Source organism: Pristiophorus japonicus, chromosome 3, assembly GCF_044704955.1.
Source record: "Pristiophorus japonicus isolate sPriJap1 chromosome 3, sPriJap1.hap1, whole genome shotgun sequence".
Lineage (NCBI taxonomy): Eukaryota > Metazoa > Chordata > Chondrichthyes > Pristiophoridae > Pristiophorus > Pristiophorus japonicus.
The window spans coordinates 273,620,482-273,636,406 of NC_091979.1; the positions used below are offsets into that span (position 1 = coordinate 273,620,482).

General features: G+C 43.0%; 1 long non-coding RNA gene across 2 annotated transcripts in view; it reads left to right on the forward strand.

Moving 5' to 3' along the window:
- The first annotated feature begins 7,127 nt into the window (after positions 1-7,127).
- LOC139259525 (uncharacterized) overlaps positions 7,128-15,925 on the forward strand; it is a 130,524-nt gene continuing 121,726 nt past the window's right edge. For both annotated transcript variants that reach the window (XR_011592588.1, XR_011592589.1), the window contains exons 1-2: positions 7,128-7,285; positions 10,926-11,025. This is a non-coding gene — a long non-coding RNA (uncharacterized lncRNA). The remainder of the gene's footprint in view (positions 7,286-10,925; positions 11,026-15,925) is intronic.

Genomic DNA, 15,925 nt, shown 5'->3' on the forward strand with positions numbered 1-15,925 from the left:
ACAGCAGTGTGTCAGCGTTGTCACTCACATCAGTACTCTTTCAGGCAAATCTTTCCGATATCAGCTCCTCACGTAAGAGTGGAATTTAACAAATGCCAGCCACACCACTGGCGATCGTTCTGGTTAGTTCCATTTTTTGTGGGTAGTTTTTTGAGCGAGCAATATTCTGGGTGATATATGTGCGAGGTGATGAAATTGACGATGGGTGATCTCCATGGCTGCTAGTTTGGGTAAATATGCTCTTTACGACAAAAAACAGTGGGCGGGCGTTCATATTGAATCTCGGCGTTAATTCCATGTGGAAAGTAACGCTGGGCGATATTATGGGCTGAATCTGCTGATTCCACCCAAAACAGGTGGCTGGGAGGTAATATTTTTTCCTGGCGTTAAGCACATTGGGAAAATAACGCTCCACGATAAGTCTCCTAAAAAAGCCCGTCAGTTTCCATTTTGTGCAAAATGGGAGATATATGGGCATTATACATCATTTCAGCGGTAAAATGGGCATTAAGGGGTCATTAAGCATGTAAAAAAAAGTGGAGGTTCTAGCCCTATAACTTCAGTCATCCGGGGAGCTGTAGCTTTGGATGCCCTTCCTTTCTCCCTCGTGGAAATGTGTTTATTCTCTACCCGAACTATCTCTTCCTTGATGGCTTCTCAATACTTATTTAATGTGTTACCTGCCAATCTTTGATTCCAATCCACCTGGGCCATTTGATTTTTCCTGGTTCTTTTCCATGACTACTCTATACCTAATGAATTTGTGATCACTGTTTTCCAAATACTCTCCCACAGAAACATGCCCCACTTCATTGCCCCGAACTTGATCTAGCACTACATCCTTTCTACAAAAGCAAAATACTGCGGATGCTGGAATCTGAAATAAAAACAGAAAATGCTGGAAATCTCAGCGGGTCAGGCAGCATCTGTGGAGCGAGAAACAGAGTTAACGTTTCAGGTCGATGACCTTTACTCAGAACTAATCTCAGGAAGGCATAGCAATTAGATCTTGTGACCCTGCCTTAAATGCATTATAGCAGAAAAATAATACATTGTGTAGTACATTGTATACTTACTTATCATTATAAAATAGCACCTATCCTCACTTAACATGAGCAACTCCAAGTTATGAGAAAATAAAGTGGAGATTTTCAGTTCCTGTGTGCTCGTTGTGCAAGTGAGCATGGGAAAAGGGAGGAGGGGAGGAGCAAAACATGGAATTGAGGAAATAATACACTGTTCAGTATTTTCTAACTGCTTGGAGAGTGAGGTTTGCCAAGCCCATTTCATATCGCCAATTGCACAATGTTATTGCTGTGTGCCTGTATAAATTGGTACACAACACTGCGTGACAATTACATGGCCAGGAGAAGGGACTGGCAGATATTCTTAAAGCTCCATTGCTTTTGACAGTTATTCAGAACTTTTTGGATTGCCAATGTTGCAACAATTTAGGTGCAATGTATTTATTTGCATTTCAGTTTAACCTTGGCATTCGAGCTGGCCATTTTCCTGCTCCTCTGCTGCCACTTGAACCTGCTCCTCCTTACTCCGAATGTGTTTCACGTGCTCTTCCTCTAATTCTGCATCTTCCCTGGAGCTGATATTCCTGGGCTGATGCTTGCTGCAGCTGAGGTCTGTCTTGTGAGGTGGATAGCCAGGCATCCTAAGGGCCTGATCCTCCTCAACCACAGCTGTGGAAATATAATGGGAAGAAGCATATGTTATAATCTGCAATACATTCCTTGTACAACATTTCAGTAATCAACGTATTCCATGCTATAATGTTATGGTGCCAGGTAAGTGATAGGAGACCTGGCAAATTAACTGATGGATGAAGAAGCTGTAAGATTGGATACTAGCCTGCAGAAGCAGGTTGGCCACTTGCTTGCCCCACTCTAGACAGAGTGGAGGACCCTGGATTGCAGAATTAGTTCCTCCAGCTGGATAAGGGGTTAATGCTTAGTTACTGTCTTTCTCATCTGCAGTGTGCGTTTGGGGGAAGTGCTGACTGTTTCAAAAGCCTCGCCTTAATTATATAATTGGTCACTGTGCCTCCCAAACCAAGAGTGCAAGAACATACAGCAAGCAAGTGGTTGCAGGAGGAGACCTTTAGACTCTACCCACCATCACGTAATGCGAAAGGTTTATTATTCACAAATATAGATAGCCTTGTGATAGTGTAGGAGCGAACAAGGAAGTCTGTAAAAATGTGAAAAGCTCCTGTGTGATTTTGAACCTGGTTGAGATGAAAGTAGTTATTACTGCCAACCCACACCAGAACACCTTGGCAAACTTCTTCAATTTTTTTTCTACATCTAATTCGAAGATCTCCTGAAACCAGACTTTGTGTGGAGCTGCTCTGTCATCTCTTTTTATGCAACACTGATAGATGGCACTAAGTTGGGTGGCGGTGTGAGCTGGAGGAGGATGCTAAGAGGCTGCAGGGTGGCTTGGACAGGTTAGGTGAGTGGGCAAATGCATGGCAGATGCAGTATAATGTGGATAAGTGTGAGGTTATCCACTTTGGTGGCAAAAACATGAAGGCAGACTATTAATCTGAATGGCGGCAGATTAGGAAAAGGGGAGGTGCAACGAGACCTGGGTGTCATGGTACATCAGTCAATGAAAGTTGGCATGCACGTACAGCAGGCGGTGAAGAAGGCAAATGGCATGTTGGCCTTCATAGCGAGGGGATTTGAGTATAGGAGCAGGGAGGTCTTACTGCAGTTGTACAAGGCCTTGGTGAGGCCTCATCTGGAATATTATGTTCAGTTTTGTCTCCTAATCTGAGGGAGGACGTTCTTGCTATTGAGGGAGTGCAGCGAAGGTTCACCAGACTGATTCCCGGGATGGCAGGACTGACATATGAGGAGAGACTGGATCGATTGCGCCTGTATTCACTGGAGTTTAGAAGAATGAGAGAGGATCTCATAGAAACACATAAAATTCTGACGGGACTGGACAGGTTAGATGCAGGAAGAATGTTCCCAAGGTTGGGGAAGTCCAGAACCAGGGGACACAGTCTAAGGATAAGGGGTAAGTCATTTAAGACCGAGATGAGGAGAAACTTCTTCACTCAGAGAGTTGTTAACCTGTGGAATTCTCTACCGCAGAGTTGTTGATGCCAGTTCGTTAGATATATTCAAGAGGGAGTTAGGTATGGCCCTTACGGCTAAAGGGATCAAGGGGTATGGAGAGAAAGCAGGAAAGGGATACTGAGGTGAATGATTAGCCATGATCTTATTGAATGGTGGTGCAGGCTCGAAGGGCTGAATGGCCTGCTCCTGCACCTATTTTCTATGTTTCTATGCATTTCACGAAGGCTGCTCCTCAGGCCCCTGAATGGCAACCCATCCTTTACATTTCCTATTTGAGAATTAATTCCAAGGCTCTGCCAGAAAAGGGAGCAGTCCTCCCTGCACATTTGCAGTCTCTTGTATCATCATCCAAAATGCCTCATACAATTGGAAATGCTCCCATGCAGGAAGTGCAACTGCAGCTATAACCTCCTGCCCCCCAGAACCAATGCACCGGTCCCTATGCTCCCAGCACTTGGCCCAGTCAGCATTAGAAGCACTCCATAGTTATTTACAATACAGGTCCTCAGGAAATCTTGAGAAGTCTCCAGCCCACTCCTAAGATGTGAGATGCCACCGTTTACTTGCATGTGCACTGCTCGCAGAAAATTGGTCCTTAAATGCTTAACTTTAGACCTGAAAAATCAGCCAGCCATTATTTACTATTGGCTTTTGGCAATGTCATCTCATGCATATTTTGGTTTCTTTAAGCCAAGAAAGCATTTCAAAATACTTAGGAAAATATCCATGTTTCAAACCACATCAAACTATTTTTGGTTTTGCAATGAGGCATAATCCCATATTTAAAAATACTCAACGGATTTATTTTAACTTGTAGTTAAATACTCTATTGATGTAGTGTAAGGAAATGCAATACAAATAAACCTAAAATATCATGTTAGGTGCCCACTATTTCTGTCAAACCAGATGTTTTGAGAAAACCTTATTTATCTATTATTAATCATATGTTATTTCATTATAGCAAACTTGGGAAACAGTAGCGTGCAGCTGTAAATTATAAATATATTGTATTCTGTCATTCATCTCTGTCATATTTCACTATAGCGATTCACACTCATAATTAAAAACATGATTTACAAAATGCAAGTGCCATTTCTGGGCCATTCAACCTCCTGCCTGCCAAAAAGGTCGCTTTTCCGTCATGTGTGTTTTTTAAAACCATGTTGCTAATGTTCACTATGCCCTTGTGCCAATCTGTATGCCAAGGGGTCGACCAGTGGACAGATTCTTGCCTATTTTGAATGGAGCCATGATTTGATACACATTATTTGATCCCTAAGTTCTACCTGATGTTCCTGCTGGAGGTTAGAAGATTTTTCTTCATGTAAAGGATTATCAAAATATATGCAGTACCACAAATGGCTATTGAAGCTGAGTTGATTAAAATATTTAAGAGAATTAGATAAATACGTCAAGAAGAACATTTTAGATACTATAGTGAAATAGAATTGAACAACAATTTGCATTTATATAGTGCCTATAACATAGCAAAACGTTCCAAGGTGCTGCACAAGAGCGTTATCAATCAAAATATGCCACCGAGGCAAAGAAGGCCATATCAGGTCAGATAATCAAAAGCTTGGTCAAAGAGGTAGGCTTTTAGAAGCGTCTTAAAGGAAGAAAGAGAGATAGAGAGGCGGAGAGGTTTAGGGAGGGAATGCCAGAGCTTAGGGCCAAGGCAACAGAAGGCGCAGCCGCCAATGGTTAAGCGATTATAATCAGGGATGCTCAAGATGGCAGAATAAGCAGAGTGCAGATATCTTGGTGCGTTGTGGGGCTGGAGGAGATTAGAGATAGGGAGGGGTGATAACATGGAGGGATTTGAAAACAAGGATGAGAATTTTTTAATTGAGGCATTATCGAACCAGAAGCCAATGTAGGTCAGCAAGCACAGGGACAATGGGCAAATGGGACTTGGTGCAAGTTAAAACATGGGCAGCAGAGTTGTGGATAAGTTGATAAGTGAGTAATGAGCACAAGTTTATGTAGGGTGGAAGATGAGAGGCCAGGCTGGAGAGCGTTGGAATAGTCAAGTCTTGAGGGAACAAAGGCGTGGATGAAGATTTCAGCAGAAGATGAGCTGAGGCAGGGGTGGAGTTGGGTGATGTTATGGAGGTGGAAGTAGGCAGTCTTGGTGATGAAGTGGATATGTGGTCAGAAGCTCACCTTGGGGTCAAACACAACACAAAGGTTACAAAAGGTCTGGTTCAGCCTCAGACAGTTGCCAGGGAAAGGGATGGAATCGGTGGCCAGGAATGGAGCTTGTGGCAGGGACAAAAGACAATGGCTTCGGTCTTCCCAATAATTATTTGGAGGAAGTTTCTGCTCCTCGAATATTGGATGCTGGACAAGAAGTGTGATAAATCAGAGACAGCGGATGGGTTAAGAGAAATGGTGATGAGATTGAGCTGAGTGTCATCAGTGTACATGTGGAACCTGATGTAGGATTGAAGTAGATAGCTCTGATCTTGAGCTAGCACCAGCATAGATACAATGAACGTGATGGAGTACTCTCCACTTGCCTGGATGAGTGCAGTTCCAACAACACTGAAGAAGCTCAACACCATCCAGGGCAAAGCAGCCCGCTTGATTGGCACCCTATCCACCACCTTAAACATTCACTTCCTCCACTACCTGTGCACCAAGGCTGCAGTGTGTACCAGCTATAAGATGCACTGCAACAACTCGCCACGGCTTCTTCAACAGCACCTCGCAGACCTGCAATCTCTACCACCTAGAAGGACAATGGCAGCAGGCACATGAGAACACCACCATCTTCACGTTCCCCTCCAAGTTACACACCATCCTGACTTGGAAATATATTACTGTTCCTTCATTGTTGCTGGGTCAAAATCCTGGAACTCCCTAACAGCACTGCGGTAATACCTTCACCACACAGACTGCAGCGGTTCAAGAAGGCGGCTCACAGCCACCTTCTCAAGGGCAATTGGGGATGGGCAATAAATGCTGGCCTTGCCAGTGACGCCCACATTCTGGAACGAATAAAAAAAACTGATTGGCCTCTGTGCTGAAATTTCTATAAATTTATAACAATGCATTAAATTGACCAATAAAATAACTTACAAAAATACATGTTGTCGTCACACCCTCGTGATCTATTACTGGCTATTGTTTGCAAATATAACTTTTTCCTGGTTAACTTGTTTACACAATAACAACGTGGGCAACTTTAAAAATAAGGTACAAGGTACAACCCATCCACCAATGGACAAAGAGGCAGCACCTGGTGTCATCATCATAGGCAGTCCCTCGGAATCGAGGAAGACTTGCTTCCACTCCTGAAGTGAGTTCTTTGGTGGCTGAACAGTCCAATACGAGAGCCACAGACTCTGTCACAGGTGGGACAGATAGTCGTTGAGGGAAGGGGTGGGTGGGACTGGTTTGCCGCACGCTCTTTTTGCTGCCTGCGCTTGATTTCTGCACGCTCTCTGCGTTGAGACTCGAGGTGCACAGCGCCCTCTCATTTGCACTTCCTCCACTTAGGGCGGTCTTGGGCCAGGGACTCCCAGTGGGGATGTCGCACTTTTTCAGGGAGACTCAAGACACCTGGTGTAGTGCTGAGGCATAAAGACCAGAATATCAGATATGATTCCTGTACGTGCTGAGTTAGCAGATCTCAGCTGGAACAGAAAATCGGGCATCACAACTGGCTCATTGCTGAAGAGCTAGAGGGGGATAAGCATTTCCTGCACCTTATCCATGTCCTCCTCACCACATCCCTGCTGCTGACCTCCTCAGCTATATCCAGCTAGGCTCTTTTTGTCTCTTGAGGAGGTCTCTTCCACCCAGCAGCAGGAAAGAGGACCTCCCTGCGTGCTCTGATTCCCTCCACAAAAATATGTAGGGAGTCATTTGAAAACCTGGGTGCAGTCCTCTGACTTTGTGGTCATGTTTTGAAGTATGAGCAATAAGAAGATCCTGCAATATCCTCCCACACTCCTTGATGAACCTTTAAATGTGATGTGGCCAAAGCTGCTTTAAATATCCCCACTGGAAATGAGTCATCTACGACGTCATCAGACCCGCACCATTTAATCGGGGTGGGAAACGTGCATGTCTGCCTTGGGAGGCTCCACTAACTGAAATCCGCTCTGAGGAGCGGGATCATCAGAACAACGCAGTTCCGACCTTCCACGCAGCCCGCACACACCCGACCTGACTCGGTAAGGAAAATTCTGGCCTTAGTTCAACTTTAGTATATTAGAAGTTGTCACTGTCATTATATATTCTTGTTTTGGCTTGTGTTTTGATTACTCAGTTAGGACTGAGCCATGAACAAAATAGATTTGTGTTAACTCAGGCATTCATTTTATTATCAATGGACACACAGCTAATGTCCTGTCAAATTACTTCCCTGCTGACAGTAGTAGATAAGAGGCTAATGACAAGCTCAAGCCATTTTCTATTAAAAATAGGAAGCGCACAATACACAATATGCAGTCAGAATAAAGTACAACATGTTAATGTCCATGTAGTCACAGGTTTATGCTTAACAAGTTATCAATAACTAAATAATAAGAAAAAGAATTCTACCTTCAATCATAAAAGAAAAAAAGAAAGACTTGCATTTCTATAGCACCTTTCACAACCACCGGACATCCCAAAGCGCTTTAGAGCCAATGAAGTACTTTTGGAGTGTAGCCACTGTTGTAATGTAGGAAACGCGGCAACCAATTTGCGCACAGCAAGCTCCCACAAACAGCGATGTGTGATGAATAGATAATCTGTTTTTGTTATGTTGATTGAAGGATAATTATTGGCCAGGATACTAGGGATAACTCCCCTGCTCTTCTTCAAAATAGTTCCATTAGATGTATGGCATCCACCTGAGAGCAGATACTGCTCGGTTTAATAATAGTTTTGCTATCTTTTACTTCTTTCTATAACAGTGCAGTGAGCACTGCACTAAAGAGAGGCACTAAAGTTTAGCCAAGTGTATAACTTATATTATTTAAGGGCCAGACTAAGTTGACATATGTGTATTTTGTGTAAATGAAAGTTATCCAGTAGTAACATTTCATAAGATAGAGAGTGGAATCAGGTTCAAAGCTGAAAATCTATCTCCGCACCATGTTTTCTGTGTTTTTGTGAAGCAATCAAAAATTTTGTGCTGCTATGCAATGGAACAGACACTTCGACCAATTTATTCTTGTGATACTCTGTAAGTGAAACAGCAGCCTAATCATTATTGTATCAAATATTAAAAATTGTCACAGTGGGGATTGGTTCTACTGGTTGGCAAGATGGCAATGAGAGAGCACTAATTTAAGGTAATCCCAAAAAGAATCAAATGGAATGTAAAAAAAAACTTTCTTCATACAAAGGGTGGTTAGAATATGGGGGAATTCTCTGTCACAAACTATTGTTGAAGCCGGATTTCATAGGATATATGGCATAGAAACAGGCCATTCAGCCCAACCAGTCCATGCCGGCGGTTACTCGAACCTCCTCCTGTCTTTCCTCATCTAACTCCATCAGCATAATCCTCTATTTCCTTCCCCCTCATATGCTTATCTAGCCTCCCCTTAAATGCATCTATATTCTTTTACATGTCCTTACTATACAGTATAAATGCACACGAGGCCCATGCTTGAGAGAAGGTCAGTCTGTGACCTGTCCTTTATTTCATAGCACTCAAGTGAAGGAAGTGGGTGGAGCTTCCCCTTTTATATCTGAAGGTCTAGGTTAGGAGTGTCTCCCACAAGTTCACCATCTAGTGGTCAGTGTTCTCACAGTGTACAACTTAGGTCAGATTATACATGGGTTACAATGCTGGTTGAATACATGACACTATTTGCCTCAACTACTTCCTGTGGTAGCGAGTTCCACATTCACACCACTCTTTAGATAAAGAAGTTTCTTCTTAATTCCCTATTTGATATCTTGGTGATTATCTTATATTGATGACCTCTTGTTATGCTCTTCCCTACAAGTGGAAACATTCTTTCTGTATCTACTCTATCAAAAAAGGAGGGAGAGAGAAAATGGGGAATAATAGACCAGTTAGCCTGACATCAATAGTGGGGAAAATGTTAGAATCAATTATTAAAGATGAAATAGCAGTGCATTTGGAAAGCAGTGACAGGATCGGTCCAAGTCAGCATGGATTTATGAAAGGGAAATCTTGCTTGACAAATCTTCTAGAATTTTTTGAGGATGTAACTGGTAGAGTGGACAAGGGAGAACCAGTGGATGTGGTGTATTTGGACTTTCAAAAGGCTTTTGACAAAGTCCCACACAAGAGATTGGTGTGCAAAATTAAAGCACATGGTATTGGGGGTAATGTATTGACGTGGATAGAGAACTCATTGGCAGACAGGAAGCAGAGAGTCGGGATAGTCGGGTCCTTTTCAGAATGGCAGGCAGTGACTAGTGGGGTGCCGCAGGGCTCAGTGCTGGGACCCCAGCTATTTCCAATATACATCAATGATTTAGATGAGGGAATTGAGTGTAATATCTCCAAGTTTGCAGATGACACTAAGCTGGGTGGTGGTGTGAGCTGTGAGGAGGAAGCTAAGAGGTTGCAAGATGACTTGAACAAGTTAGGTGAGTGGGCAAGTGCATGGCAGATGCAGTATAATGTGGATAAATGTGAGGTTATCCACTTTGGTGACAAAAACATGAAGGCAGAATATTATCTGAATGGTGGCAGATTAGGAAAAGGGGAGGTGCAACGAGATCTGGGTGTCATGGTACATCAGTCATTGAAAGTTGGCATGCAGGTACAGCAGGCGGTGCAGAAGGCAAATGGCATGTTGGCCTTCATAGCGAGGAGTTTTGAGTATAGGTGCAGGGAGGTTTTACTGCAGTTGTACAGGGCCTTGGTGAGGCCTCACCTGGAATAGTGTGTTCAGTTTTGGTCTCCTAATCTGAGGAAGGACGTTCTTACTATTGAGGGAGTGCAGCGAAGGTTCACCAGACTGTTTCTCGGGATGGCAGGACTGACATGTGAGGAGAGACTGGATCGACTGGACCTGTATTCACTGGCGTTTAGAAGGATGAGAGGGGATCTCATAGAAACACAGACAGCTAGACTTTCCACTTCACATCGCCCATCTATGGCCCAAAATGGACTTCCATTGCCCATTTTGAGCAAAAAGTGGAAACTAGGCCCAAAACATCACCGGAAAAACAGGTGCCTAAGTTTCCAATTTGATCGCCGAGATGATCGCCGAAATGATAGCCCACACAAGGCCCATCCCAAGTTTCAGCACTTAGCATGCACTTCACTGGGCCAATGCAAGGCCCAAAAGAGTGCTGAGAAATAGTTGCTTTTTCTGGGCCTAAGAGAAGAATAATGGGCACTACGGATGCCATTTTGAACTTCAGAGGAAGGGTGGAGGATTAGTTGTGAGTTATTTAAAGATAATTGTACTCAGGATATTGGAACAGGGAATATAAAGAGGTATTATCAAGTTATTTTTGGAAAAAAGCTTTTATATATTAAAATTATTTTGTAAATAGCTTTTACATAGTGAAGTTATTTACTGATATTGTTGGGGCCTATCAAACTGACTGGTATACTGCATAGAGAGTACAGAGAGTGCAGAGTACAGTGATTAGAGAGTATAGAGTAGGCAGATTATTAAAATTAGTGAAAGTAAATATTGGTAGTGATATGGGACCTATGCTTTCCCTGCCTTTAATTGCAACTGCTCACACACTGGTTACTGAAAGGATCAATTGAAGAGGTGGCAGAGTAATGCGTAGACGGAGGCGAAGACAGAGGAGGAGACTATATAGCCAACGAGGGTACTAGGAAAAGCTATCTTACCTGAACTTGTCTGAAAATGCTTGTCTTAGGAGGCTACGATTCCGGAAGCAGGTCATCGATGTGATATGTCAACTCGTCAAGGGTGATCTGCAGCCTTCCAGCACCATCAAAACCGCACTGTTCGTTGAGGTGAAGGTTACTACTGTCCTAGCCTTCTACGCATCGGGATCTTTTCAGGCTTCAGCTGGCGACATCTGCCATATCTCTCAGCACGCTATACACTGCTGCATTTGACAGGTGACTGAAGTCCTTTACGCTTGTGGATGGACTTCATAAGCTTCACAATGACCAGGGAGGCACAGACCAAGAGGGCTTTGGGTTTCTCAAGAATAGCAGATTTCCTCAAGGTGCAGGGAGCAATAGACTGTACGCACATTGCCCTCAAAGCCCCCTTAAAGAACGTGGAGGTCTTTCGTAACAGAAAAGGGTTCCACTCACTAAATGTGGATATTCAAATGTTCATTTACAGTTAGGGTTAATCTAAAGTTACATTTGCATGGGGTTTCCTTGTTGTCTTGCCTGCACTGGCCTATCATCGGAATTTATGCTTAGTTTAAATAAAGTTTAAGTTTAAGTAAAGTACTGGTATAATAAAAGAATATGGATTAACAACTGTAAATTTGATAACTAATGTAACTAAGAGAGAAGACACAAAATTTGTTGAATTAAATAATTTTTTTTTGTTAACAAAGATTAAAAAAATGAATTTTTAGTAAACTTTTTAACTGTACCCTCCCTCCAACCCCCCGCCCCCCGCACCAACCCACCCTTCCCTCAAATCCCCAAAACGTTAACAATTAACAAAATAAGAACATTGACCATTGAACATATAAGCTTTTGGAAAACACTCCCCCCTCCCTACCTGTGGCCATGTTTCCCTCCAGGTCCTGTCCCACCCCATGTGCGTACCCCACCCGCCCGTTTTGGTCTACGCAGACCAACACTAAGACGTCGTGCAGTGTGGGTCGTCAAGACTTCCTGCCATGGTGGAGGCTCCACTTCCGAGTCAGGAGGAACTGTGTCCTCTGTACTCGCTTGCATGCTCGGGGTCTCGCTACGAGCTGACATGACACCTTGGGGTGCAGCGCCGTGTCCAGCCAGCAAAGCATGCCACAGGGCATTGATTGCAGCTGTCTGCTGCCGAATGGCCTCCAACATCTCCCGTGCAGCCTGTGCTTGCTCAGAAGACCAGTTGGAGGAGTTTGTGCCGAACTCGCTCCAGATTGCTGAAAACTGGTTCCAGTTCGTGGAGAACTGGCTCCAGTTTGCAGAGAATCCTACGAAACCCTGGATAAGGTTGCAACCAATCACGACCGTCTCCCTGCACAGGGATAATAAGCTCTCTGTCTGGCATTCCATGGTAGGCGATTGATCGCCACGCTGACTGGACCTCCGTGGGGTCAGCATTTGCAACATTAGGCGCCTTGGCATTACCACCTGCACACCGCTTGGTCCCGGTGTATCATCCATCTCAATACAGATGGCCGCAGGTTGTTCCCCCCCCACCCTCACCCCCCCGACAAAAACAACTTCATCGTCTTCCTCTTCCTCCTCCTCCTCTTGCTCCTGCTCAACTTGAGTCATCAGTTCCTCCTCTTCCGCCTCTTCCTCCTGCGAGCTGTTTGATGGCTCGGGAGTTGCGGATGTCTCTGCTGACTCAACGGACACTTGACCTTAGAAAGATGAATGAAATTTTTAAACAACTTTTAACAATACATATCAATATTTCAATAACCCAAAACATTACAATATTTTTCAAAACCCCATATGCACAAGGGTTCAACAGGGCTAACATGGCCTCATTCGTAGATCAAGAGTACATCAAAATTATTGCATTATAATTGCATAACATTACATGCATAACTACGATATTTTTATTATGTATTTAGTAATGTTAGACACATTGCACAATGCACAGTTCCCATTACTCACAAGACTTAAGGGTGGGTTCGGCCACACCACAGGTCATGATTGAACGGCTTTCAGGCCCCACCAAGGCCACCGCAAGCTCCTCGTATTGATTCAATATATGCACCATAGCAGAGCCGCCACACGTCCTCCTTTGCTCCGTATGGTTGATAGATATTTTCTTCTGTAAATGATAAGATAACATTGCACGGCATAAGCTAATGGACTTGGCAATAAACATTTAAGACTGACAGATTTAAATGTTCAATTAAAAATTAGCATTGCATTGCATATGAATAATTTTTCATACTATAAGATTCAACTTAGTGTTAGGGTGCATAAATTAATTCCTAATTTAATTATTTTATACTATAAAGAAATTACATTGAATATTCTAATTAAAATTTACAAACATCATTTAAATAATACATATGTATGATTTTAAATATTTTAAATATTAAATGCAACTTACTCTGGCTGCTGCCAGCAAGCAGTTCCATCTCTTACGGCACTGGTCTGGAGTCCGCATTTAATTTGATGCCGATGTTACTACATTGGCAATCTCACACCATATTCTCCGATAAGCATGGGGTGGAGATTTCCCATGCCCATCCCGTGTCAAGTCCTTCCACCTTGTACTTATAATGTTTACGAGGGCCTCGTTGGCCTCCTCACTAAAGGGTTTGGCCCTTCTCCTTTCACTTTCTCCCTGCATTTCCATTATTTTGTATATATTGCAGTATCTCAAATTAAAATACTGTTAACAAATATATAATATTAATTTTAATTATTTGAAATTCCTAAAGAAAACAAAAAATCTATCAGATTTGTCAGTTTTTTCATTCAAATATAAGCACTAACTACAGAACAAACAGACAAGCTTCTCTCCTTCTCTCTCTCCTGCTCTCTCTGACCCTCCCTGTGCTTCTGAGCATGTGCAATGACCCCTGACCTCTTGAAACGCGGCCAAAAAAATCAACCACAAAAAAAAATCAACCACATGCGCACAATAGCGTTGCTAGAGAAGCTTTTTTTTTCTATGACTTCTGTTTGATTTCTGTTTTCTTTGGGCGATCGTAAGATCGCCGAAAAATCACATGCCCATTTGACATCGCCGGGGTAAGGCTGAGTGGAAAATCGCAAAAAAGAAATGGCTGATGTGCCGGCGATCAGCACAGCCGAGACGTCCCACATCGCTGGAACATGGCCTATTTTTGGGGGCCTTAGCTACCTAGTGGAAAATCTAGCCCATAAAATTCTGACGGGGCTGGACAGGTTAGATGCAGGAAAAATGTTCCCGATGGTGGGGAAGTCCAGAACCAGGAGTCACAGTCTAAGGATAAGGGGTAAGCCATTTAGAATCGAGATGAGGAGAAACTTCTTCACTCAGAGTTGTTAACCTGTGGAATTCTCTACCGCAGAGAGTTGTTGATGCCAGTTCTTTGGATATATTCATGAGGGAGTTAGATATGGTCCTTGCAGCTAAAGGGATCAAGGGGTATGGAGAGAAAGCAGGAAAGGGGTACTGAGGTGAATGATCAGCCATGATCTTATTGAATGGTGGTGCAGGCTCATAATTTTAAAGACCTCAATTCTGTCACCCCTCATCATTCTTTTTTCAAGCAAAAAGAGCCCCAGCCTGTTCATACTTTCCTGCTATGTATACTCTCGCATTTCTGGTAACTTCGCTGTAAATCTTCTCTGCACCCTCTCCAGTGCCTCTATATCCATTTTATAATATGGCAACCAGAATTTTACGCACTACTCCAAGTGTGGTCATAGAAACATAGAAACATAGAAAATAGGTGCAGGAGTAGGCCATTCGGCCCTTCGAGCCTGCACCGCCATTCAATAAGATTATAGCTGATCATTCCCTTAGTAGCCCTTTCCTGCTTTCTCTCCATACCCCTTGAGGGTCTCCAAGGTTCGATACAAGTTTAGCATTACTTCACTACTTTTCAATTCCATTCCTCCAGAAATAAACCCTAGTGCCTTTGCCTTTTTTATGGCCTTCTTAACCTGTGTCACTACTTTTAGTGATTTGTGTATTTGTACTCAGAGCTCCTCTACCCCACCCAGATACATACTTTGCAAGTAATAAGTGACCTCCCAATTCTTCCTACCAAAATATAATACCTCACACTTATTTGTGTTGAATTTCATTTGCCAATTATATGCCCATTCTGCAAGTTTATTAATGTCTTCCTGTAATTTGTTGCAGTCCCCCTCAGTATTAACCCTAACCCCCGCCCCCCCCCCCCCCCCACCCCACTCCACACCACACCACCCCCATTTGATATCATCCTCAAATTTAGAAATTGTGGTTTTGACTCCAAAGTCTAAATCGTTAATATAAATTGTGAACAACAGCGGTCCCAGCACTGATCCTTGTGGAACACCACTACCCACCTTCAGCCACTGTGAATAGCTACCCTTTACCCCAACTTTCTGCTTTCTGTCCTGAAGCCAGCTAGCTATCCATTCTGCTACTAGTCCAGACTCTGCATTCTCTGACCTTATTCATTAGTCTATTATGTGGTACCTTATCGAAGGCCTTTTGAAAATCTAGACAAATTATATCTATTAACTTTGTCTACTTTCTCTGTTACCTCTTCAAAAAATTCAGTGAGGTTGGACTAGCAAGACTTTCCCTTTTGAAATCCATACTGACTATTCATTATTATATTTTTGGCTTCTAGATGTTCTTTTTATTTTCTCCTTTATATAAAGTCCATAAATTATTTTAATTGGATGCAGGGCAAATACTGGGGAACAATCATATTTAGAAGGATTTAGATATTTTAGGAAATGGGTCAAAAGATAGCATGCACTATTTATGTGGTTAAGTGTATGGTAGCAAAGAGGGTGCATCTGTGAAACAGAATAGTGGTATAGAGCACTGCTCGGAAAAGGGTAACAATGGATTAATCTACAAAACCGTTACCCCAGTGCTTATCTGCAGTAAAGATAAAAGTCAAAGAAGGTATTGGATTGCATTAGCATAAGGATAGAGTATTGTTGCTGTTTAAGGCATTGGATAGACCCCAATTAAAGTAATGTGTGCAGTACTGGTTACCTAATCATAGGAGGGTTATTACTGCACTTGAGGGGATCAAGGAGT